This window comes from Aplidium turbinatum, chromosome 13, assembly GCF_918807975.1.
Source record: "Aplidium turbinatum chromosome 13, kaAplTurb1.1, whole genome shotgun sequence".
NCBI classification, from domain to species: domain Eukaryota; kingdom Metazoa; phylum Chordata; class Ascidiacea; order Aplousobranchia; family Polyclinidae; genus Aplidium; species Aplidium turbinatum.
Genome location: NC_137484.1, coordinates 10,419,663 through 10,429,241, shown reverse-complemented (window position 1 = coordinate 10,429,241; position 9,579 = coordinate 10,419,663). Strand labels below are relative to the sequence as shown.

Sequence of the window (9,579 nt, the reverse complement as noted above, 5' to 3'; positions counted from 1 at the left end):
ACACATCTATAAGGTACTGAAGGTAAAAAACGGACTTATAATACAAAACAAGGAATATTTTAAACCACTTTTAATGATGTTTATTATTAACTTATTGTTTAAAATATTAAACATTATCTTATAGGCTACATGTAAAATGGAAGATTTACAATTTACAACTCCCCTCTCCCCATGACTGTGTTACTGATTGTGGGTGTAGCCTAAATTTGAAAAGGTTTTACATTTGGTAATAAAATGATAAGTTGTATATGAAGACTTAAACAGCAAAGAAAAAACAATTCAAAAGAGCCTTTGACATACAGGAAAAAGGTGTTGCAATATTAAGTTATTAATTTCTTATTTGCAATATACTAGCTGTTTGTGTTTATGTTTCGTTTGCAAGTTGGGCCCTTCAATTTTTGGGCTATTACTTTGATTAATTTGCTTTACTTTTCTTTAAATAAGTAGGCCTGTTATTTGTTTTTCGGCTTTAAAAATACTGTGTGCATTTAAAAGCTGTGACAAGGTTTGCTTTTGTGATGTTTCAAGTGTTTTATTTGCAGAAAAATGGAAACAAAATGGTACGCCACTTTTTGTAGGTTGCAATGATACAAAATTGATTCATTAATACATTTATGTCATTCAAGGCGGTGAGCAGTATTAAAGGTGTTCCTTTACCCATTGAAAGAGCTATGGCAACACTGGCAGTGTCGCTTAAAATGCATATTAAACACCAAATCAATACTCTACATATGACACGAAAGGAGTCATTCTGGGTTGTGTCGTTTGTCTTTATATTTTTCGTTTTTCCTGAAGAAACACAGGTAACACAACAAAGCTTCTTTTTCGACCCAGAAAATGCAGATTGTTTTAATCGCTTCGTATTTCTTTGTTTGCTAATGTGAGTGTTTGGAGAAGGTTGCGTTTGGATCTGAAATGAAAACAATATGTAAATTAGTGGACTACACTGTTTTACATAGTTTTTTTTATTCACATAGACTAAACTGTTCAATTTTTTCTCCAACATAGGGACATTGACATGATTGTTCGTTTTGAATAAATCCAGCACTGCAAAACAGAAAATTGAACAAAGTTGTATTTCAACATTCTTACTAGTGTTTGAGCAGAGTTGTTGGAAGAATGGGTATCGAGAAAAACTACTGAGAGGCTAGATTGTTTTGTAACCACTTTGGAGCCCGCTTCTACATTGTTATTTCCAATGAAACAAGAGTCTTGATTTTCTGAGCTGTACTGTAAAGAACTTGTGCCTTGAGCGACCTTAGAATTGGGTGCCTGTTCTGTGAACGAAGCTTTAATACATCCAGTTTTCTTTTTAAAAGTGGAAAAACGAAAAGAAACACTAGAGATAGTTGAAAAAAAGATGATATTATGATATAAAATATGATTGACCAAGCTTCGTGCTTATTCAGCACATCGTAGACAGAAACACATCCGACGTATTCGTATGTTCCTTCATAAGCTACATATCTTCGGGGAAGAATATGAAATACTGCTAAAATAATACTTAGTACTACTATTATCGCAGGCACCAACTTGATAAATTTGATGAAACTTCGTTGGTACAGCAAGCCCTTAAACTGATGGGTTGTTGTAGAAAGTCCATTGTCGAAGCCATAAAAACGATTACACAAACATTAATGTAATTCCATAAAGTGCAATTTCTGTGATATCATTCACCACTTCACATGCCGCATCTGAACGTAAATTCCACACATAGAAAAACTTCAGCTGATCGATCAAATATTTCATTAAAGCACAAAATGAAGAGCCAATGGCAATCCTAAACATCCAGCACTTCAACTTTCGGTCTTTTCGTTTTCGCTCTTGCAGCACTGGAGGCACAAAAGGTCGATGTGGCAAATGCACTTTTTCGCACTCTGCTTGGGAAACTTCGTTACTCACATGTGGTGACTGTATAAAAATCTTGATGTTACTTGAATGAGCCATTATTTTACGCTTGCCACTACATTTTCTCCAATAGAAGAATAGAAGGCAAACTAATATATAGGCTACAAGTCCAATATTGTGCATATTGCCACAATTGTCTGGCAAGCTGTCCATAGTAAAGTAGAATTATTAAAAATCACGACTGAGTCGTTATGGTAAAGTGCAGTTCTGTTAAACTCCATTTAAACTTGCATTTCAGGTCAAAGTCGTTACTTTTTCATTCCCATTGAACTGATGGGTCCATTGCAGACACAAAGACTAGTTGTCATAACCAAGTGATTTACTTTAAAAAATCCTGCAAAACTGATATGCTGACGATAATGTCAGCCGACTTAAATATAACCTTCTCCTGGTTAATTCAGAACTAAGCTTTTTAAAATTATTTCCATGACTTAGATAGGCCTACTGGTCTTGGAAATCGTGATAATTTTAGTAGTATTTTATTTAAAATTAATTTTTTATTACTAATATTTAGCTTTTGGTTTCTCAGTAAAGTAGCATATTGTTTTAAAGTGTAATATGCTGTGAGTGCAAATATAAGTTAGATGGTTACAACGACAAAGTGCAATCATTCCAATTGGTAATCTTTAAACCACGATCCTAATTTTTTTCTTTTTAAATAAAATATTTTCAAATTAAACGTTTTTCGGTCTAGATTAATTTCAATTTATGATTTACAAAAGATCTCAGCAAAACTGTGATAAAAAGATAACTTTTTTTTAAAGTATTCTGTTTTAAACAACCAAAAGTAATTTTTAGCACAACAGGTTTTCGTAGTTTAGCGCCTTTTCAGTGTTTTTTTTTTATTATCTTAAAGGGTTATACTTATTACTTCAAACAAATAAGTACTGTAACTTATAAGAAATTATTAAAACTGAGATTATGCCAGTAAGAAATGCTAGTTTAAAAACCATGCACGGTGCCATATGAGATCTTTAAACCAGTTGGTCAGGGGCCTTTAAACTAGTAGTTGACGAATTTCAACAAAGATGAAAAATGCTTTGCAGTATTTCATCTCATCTAAATATCACAAACACTTCGAGACCAATATCTAAACAGTTGAAGTCTATCATAAGTACAAAAACATAGCCTATTGTATTGTTGTTAACTAAAAAATTATGATAAAGATTTTTTGACACCCAATTCTACCGCAGTTTAGATTGATTTGATGCTACAAGAAGCGATTTTATGTTTAAAATAATGCTTGCATTGTATTCAAACTCAAATATAACTACCTTTTAACTATCAATTTATTGCTAACTTGAATTAAGCAAAGTGGTTTAAAAATTACACACGGGTGGTTAATGGTTGGAAGGTCCCACCCACTTGGGTCTTGAAACCAGTTTTTTTACAAATATTGAAATCCGTGCAAATTCACTTAAAATTAAAGTAGAGAAAATATTTAAGATAGGCCTAATACTTAAATTGTTCTTTGAAATTTTTTAGAAATTACTAGAAAAATAAACATTTTAGCTTTAAAAAACCTACTTTTGTCTGGAAGGTAGGCTACCACATCTTCCTTACCGTAGCCTACCTGAAGAATTATTTTTTAAAGAGCTGAGTCGACTATTGACTGTTCGTTTAACAAATCAATAACAAGGATGAAATATTGTTCAAAGTGCATCAAATGGTTGAAAAACTCTTTCCAAGTCAACCTTTATCAAATTTAACGAGAATTGCTTTATATAGACACCATGCAGAAAAAAAAAGTTTAATTGCGGTTCCAGCGTGGAACTATTATAGCCAGGGCTACCCTCGATTTGCACTCGAAAATAAGGACGACAAAAACAACATTTTTGGTTTAAACGTTAGCACATGTGTAAAGTCATTCAACACCACATTTTAACTAGAAGCAATATTTTTCAGTTATTCCCTGTTTTAAAGATTGCTTTGCATCTCACGGCAGCTGCAGTCTAAGTTTACTTGCAGAAGATCTACCTTAACTGTCTGTTCATCAAGGCTTGCTCCCTTCAAAACACAACTAAGCTACCTTACGCCAGTGGTCCACTAATCTTCCTCTCTGGGTCGCGATGTCTGCTCAACTACTCAACATTGGGTAACAACTAACAATGCAATAATAATTAAAACCACAATGAATAGTGCAGACGCGATGAATCGATTTATAGTAGGCTAAGCTACGTATGTTTAAATCAGTGTCATTGTAGCCCTATAAGCCTAGGCTGTAGGCTAGTTATTGTAATAAACGAAGTTGACTAGATCTAGAAAAACAACTAAATCATCACACTGGAATCATCAAACCTGACTCAACCGAAATTATTAAACCGGAATTGGTCAACAGGAAGCTAAAATACGATTCAAGTAATCTTGATGTGCTGATAGCTTGGTTATCGTTGAATCACAGTTAGCAAAAGAACAAACACGTTTAACCAAGGCCGTTTAGTTTAGGGGATAATTTGGGCCCGGTACCAATAAGATCTTCGGGCCCACAAATCAGGACACTTCTAAGAAAAGCGCTCTATTCAAAGAATATGCGGTGGTTTCTTCAAGTTCCAGGATCCCTTGAAAAGATTAAAGGTCCTTAAAATCATAGCCTACTGTTCCAGGTTTCAAAGGTACCCTTTAGTCTAGAGTCTAAACTCCTCTATCAACGCTACTACACGTGACATCACAATATTATAAAACAAAATTACAATGGAAATAAGTGTTATTTGCAACATTGGCGGTACTATAGCCTATGTTAAAATTTTTGATTGCTCTGAGAAATAAAGAAGTTTTCGTTTTTGCGTATGGATTATGGAATATGGATGTACAATTTGTACTGTGGGCTACATTATTAGTATTTTAGGTGCATGTTATAGTTACTACAAGAGTAGTAATTTTCAATGGTATAATCTGTAAAAATGTATACGAAACATTGATACAGAAATATCTATAAGGAAAATATCTACCTGGAAAATATCTACCTGGAAAACATCTAAGTTACTAGGAAATATTCACTCAGAAAATACTCCTTCTCTTGAAAAATAAGGATATTTACAGTAGTAGTTCAGTCAGGATGTTTTCTGTATGGATCTTTTCTTTATGAATATTTTCCGTATGGATTTTTACCTACATTCCTTGCAACATGCAGTGTAACAACTGCATCCTTTACGTTTCAAAACGAAGCATACACATTAGGGTGTTTCATTTTTTCCACACTTTCGAAATTGAAAACGTTCGGGTTTGCGTATGATGGGATTTTGGACACTGATTTGAAAAATGTAATTTTTATTCCATTATGACGTCATTTAGATGTGGCACCGCGTGGTCGAAATTCGTGTGGGGCTAAAAATAGGGGATTTCCCGTAACTCGGTAACGGAACATGGTAGAGAGACGAAATTGGTGTCAAAATGCGCAGAAGGGCCGCTTTCCTATACCTTCTTAAGAGACTTCATTGCCGTATCTTTCCCGCAAAGCAAATTATATCGAAAAAACGATATTTCGCATACACAAGGTGTTGCTATAAGTTCAAATTTTTTCGTCAGTGGAGCTGTTGCTACAAATTTGGCTTGCATTACTGCTACAAAGCTAAGAAAAGGAAAAATAATGAAAGTTGAGAGTGAGACCCATTTGGCTAACTTGGAAAGTTCTGATAAAGACGAAACTGATCCAACTATAGTCATAAGTAGAGTAGACAACCGGAAAAGACATTGCCGTCTATAAGTCATAAGTAGAGTAGACAACCGGAAAAGACATTGCCGTCGGCTGCAGCGTGGGTCAGGTGTACGTCGGAAGGCGTACACCGATGCATAGCGCTCAAGTCCGCTTTCCCGCAATGCAGGATAAAGATAAACAAACAAACAACTTTTTTGCTAAAACCGATCACATGTGGGAGTCAGTTCGCAAGACTCTGAAAGTGAGTAGTGAAAGTTGCATACTCGCAGACCACCGAATGACAAGCATCCGTCAGCAATCCGACCAGAACCCTTCTGCTGTGGAGGTGCTGAAATCGCTGCTTCACCATCGACGATGTTCCGTCAACATAAAAAAGTTCGCATGATGGCATTGCAGAAAGTTGAAGTGCAGAATGTTTTCCTTGGCCAGTTTATCAATGAGAAGCGTGGCAAGGCGAAAGCATTGATCGCAGTTAAATCTTTTTCTTCCGGTACATCTGTCACAAGTGAAATTTTGTACAATATCATCACACAAGATGCTTGCAAAAGTATTTTGCCTAATATTTATTCAGTGATGGCAGACACGACGACGGTCAATGCTGGTAAAAAGTCGGGGGTTAACAAACGTTTAGAATGCAGTAAAATCTTCAGAAGGTCAATAGAATGCACAAACAAATCGAATGGTTTGCTGAACACAAGAAAGTTACCGAAGGACAAAACGACGACTTTAGGAGCGATCAAATGTGCATGCTGGTGTTGGCTTGTTCCACATTTATGGATGTACCACACAATTTGAAGCATCTTTTGATTTATAAACAAGAAACCATATGCATTATGCAACTCATATTGCAACATGCGTCATGTGCGCCCATGATGCACCTCCATCTTTCTGGAGGTCGATTGATAACAGTAATCGTTCCACTGAGCGACGAATCGGAAAGCTCAAAAATGTTATAAAAGAACGAATTAGTGATGAAAGCAACCGACGTGCCGATTTGCGACTTCGTGCATTTTTGTGCAACAAGGAATGATAGTGCTTATTATAGTACCGGTAGCGTTGTTTGCTGTTAAAGAGTTATGTTGTTATTAGAACGATCAGTTAATACAGGCAATAGAGTGAAAGAAATGAGAACGTCCAGAAATGTAAGCCGGTTTTGCAAAACATCGTTCAGATATACAGTACTGCAAGATTAACTGTAGACATCATTAGCAAGTTTAACAGTATTGATATCGTACAAGTATCAATTTATCTCTGCAAATTCTCAGCTTTGCATTACGAATACAATTGCTAAGTTTGCAACAGAACAATTACCTCGAGACCGTTAAAGAAGTATTACGAAAAATAACTTGTTTAGGAGCAAAACAAGTACCGTGCATCATAAGTTGTAAAAAAACGTTTTTTCGATATAATTCGTTTTGCGGCGAAGATACGGCAATGAAGTCTCTTAAGAAGGAATAGGAAAGCTGCCCTTGTTTCGTCTTCGTCGGAACTTTTCAAGTTATCCAAATAGGTCTCACTCTCAGCTTTCATTGTTTTTCCTTTTCTTAGCTTTGTAGCAGTAATGCAAGATAAAAGCAACAGCTCTACTGACGAAAAAATTAAACTTATAGCAACACCTTGTTTATGCGAAATATCGTTTTTTTGATATAATTCGCTTTGCGGGAAAGATACGGCAATGAAGTCTCTTAAGAAGGTATAGGAAAGCGGCCCTTCTGCGCATTTTGACACCAATTTCGTCTCTCTACCATGTTCCGTTACCGAGCTATGCAAAATCCACTATTTTTAGCCCCACACGAATTTCGACCACGCGGTGCCACATCTAAATGACGTCATAATGGAATAAAAATTACATTTTTTAAATCAGTGTCCAAAATCCCATCATACGCAAACCCGAACGTTTTTAATTTCGAAAGTATGGAAAAAATGAAACACCCTAATACACATACGGCGACTGCAATTTTAAAGCATAAGGTATAATTTATAAAATTAATAACGCATCCTCCGCCTTTTGGGTTGTTTCATTTACATCTCGTTGATGTACCACTTCAACAAAAGTCAGCATCGATTGATTCAGAGACGTAGCCATGGGAGGCCTGAGGGGCAATCGCTTTTCCAAATTTTTATCTTGCCCTCCTCTCCCCCTAAAAAAAATCATGTTTTAATAACATACTAGTACAACGTTTCAAAACCTCCATAAACACCTGCAAGTGTAAATATAAGTTGGTTTGTAGCATAAAGTTTTAACATAAACTTATATTTATACAAGAATGCTCAAAACTTCATGGAAGGATGAAATCACAAACAAACACACGTATATACTATCTACAATACAAAATAACATGGAAATTCTACAAACAATTAAATCAAGAAAATTGCAATGTTTTGGCCACATGATTCGCAACAAACAATGCTATTGAAAGACAACTACTAGAAGGAATAATTAACGGCAAACGAAATAGGGCAGACCACCGAGAATTTGGACTAATGATATTGAAGGCTGGTCAGGACTTAATTACAAAAGTACAGTAGAAAAATCTCACAACAGAGAAACTTGGCACCTCATTGCCTCCAAGTCCAACCCTCGACGAGAGGAAGGAACTTAATGATGATGATGAACATAAAGTCCACCGATGGAGCAGTCAAGGTGTTGGTGAAGTTTAATGCGGTGATATATTTCTTATTTTTTACAAGGAATGCATTCCACAAGGTTTAGCATTTTTAAAGAAGCCTTAACATGCCTCACTTTTTTACCACGAAGCGGCGGTCGATTACTCAAGCAAAATATCGCTAAGCAGAGCTGTGCAATATAAGATCTTTTTGCGAAGTGAATTTAAATAGTCACACAACTGCACAAAGTCGTTGCTTTTAAAAGCAAAACTTCGCCAGGAAAGTAGACAGTTTGGATAAAGAAACTTGCCAGTACAAGTACAAAAGTAGCCTACACAGTTTTCAGCCATTCGGAAAAATTAAAGACAAAAAAGCTCAAGAAAAATTCATCTACAATGGACAAAGAAGACTAGCTTAATAATCAACCCCTACCCAATCAACGGAAAAGACTTCAGTACCCAACCTCTACCCTTGTTAACCTTTCCCACCCTTAGCAAGCACCGGGATTCGCAATTCCAGCCCGGTCTTGTTACCCTCCATCTTTACCCCGAAGACAGTATTTTTTAGCTTAAGAAGGACAGAAAGACTTTAAAACTGTAATTATTTGTGTTTTATTTCCATTTTAATAACCTTTATTCGTAAATTTAAAAACAATTGCAATATTTAAAAAAAAAAAAAATCCTAGCCTAATTTTTGACCTTCTCTGTACCAATATTGTCTCTCAATTTTTACCAATTTCAATAATTTTAGTTAATTTGTATAACCAGCCTGTTGTGTCTTCAAATTTTTGTAAAAATAAGTTATTTTGCCCATTTAATTACCCAAATTCCACCCATTTTGATTATTTTCTTCATAGCTTTTTAGCATCAATTTAAAAAAAAAAACCTAGTGTTGCCAGTGCTCCCCAAATTCAATTCCATATTCTCTCTTTTTAAGCTTGAATTACGTGTCGCTTTTAATTGTTTTATACTGAATCCTTAATCGTTGATCCGAAACCATTTAACTGATTTATTTCCAATCAATTGTAACGACTATTGGCGTATTATATTATATTTAATTGTTGTATTTTATTAATCGTCGCAGGGTCACTCTGCCAGCTGGAGTAAAGTTTACGATCTGACGTCACAATTGTACATTCATTCAATTGCTCTTAAAGCTTTATCATTTTCCTCTTATTTCTCCCACCAATTCGTAATTAAAATTTTTTTTTTTTAGTTTATTTATCTGTCACTAACATTTTTACATTATAATATTATCCTGTAACGTTAAATCAACGTAAATTGCTTTTTATCAGACAAATCTTTAGTAAATCGTTGGTTTTTAAATTCATTTCATCACAATCTGCTACCAGTTCTTATATCGTCACTTTTAAATCTCTAAATTTAGAAACGTCGCCGTAAACTTTAAAT

At 35.1% G+C, this 9,579-nt stretch overlaps 1 pseudogene; it reads right to left on the bottom strand.

Moving 5' to 3' along the window:
• Positions 1 to 532: 532 nt before the first annotated feature.
• LOC145781630 (uncharacterized) lies at positions 533 to 8,710 on the bottom strand (annotated as a pseudogene).
• Between the last annotated feature and the right edge of the window lie 869 nt (positions 8,711 to 9,579).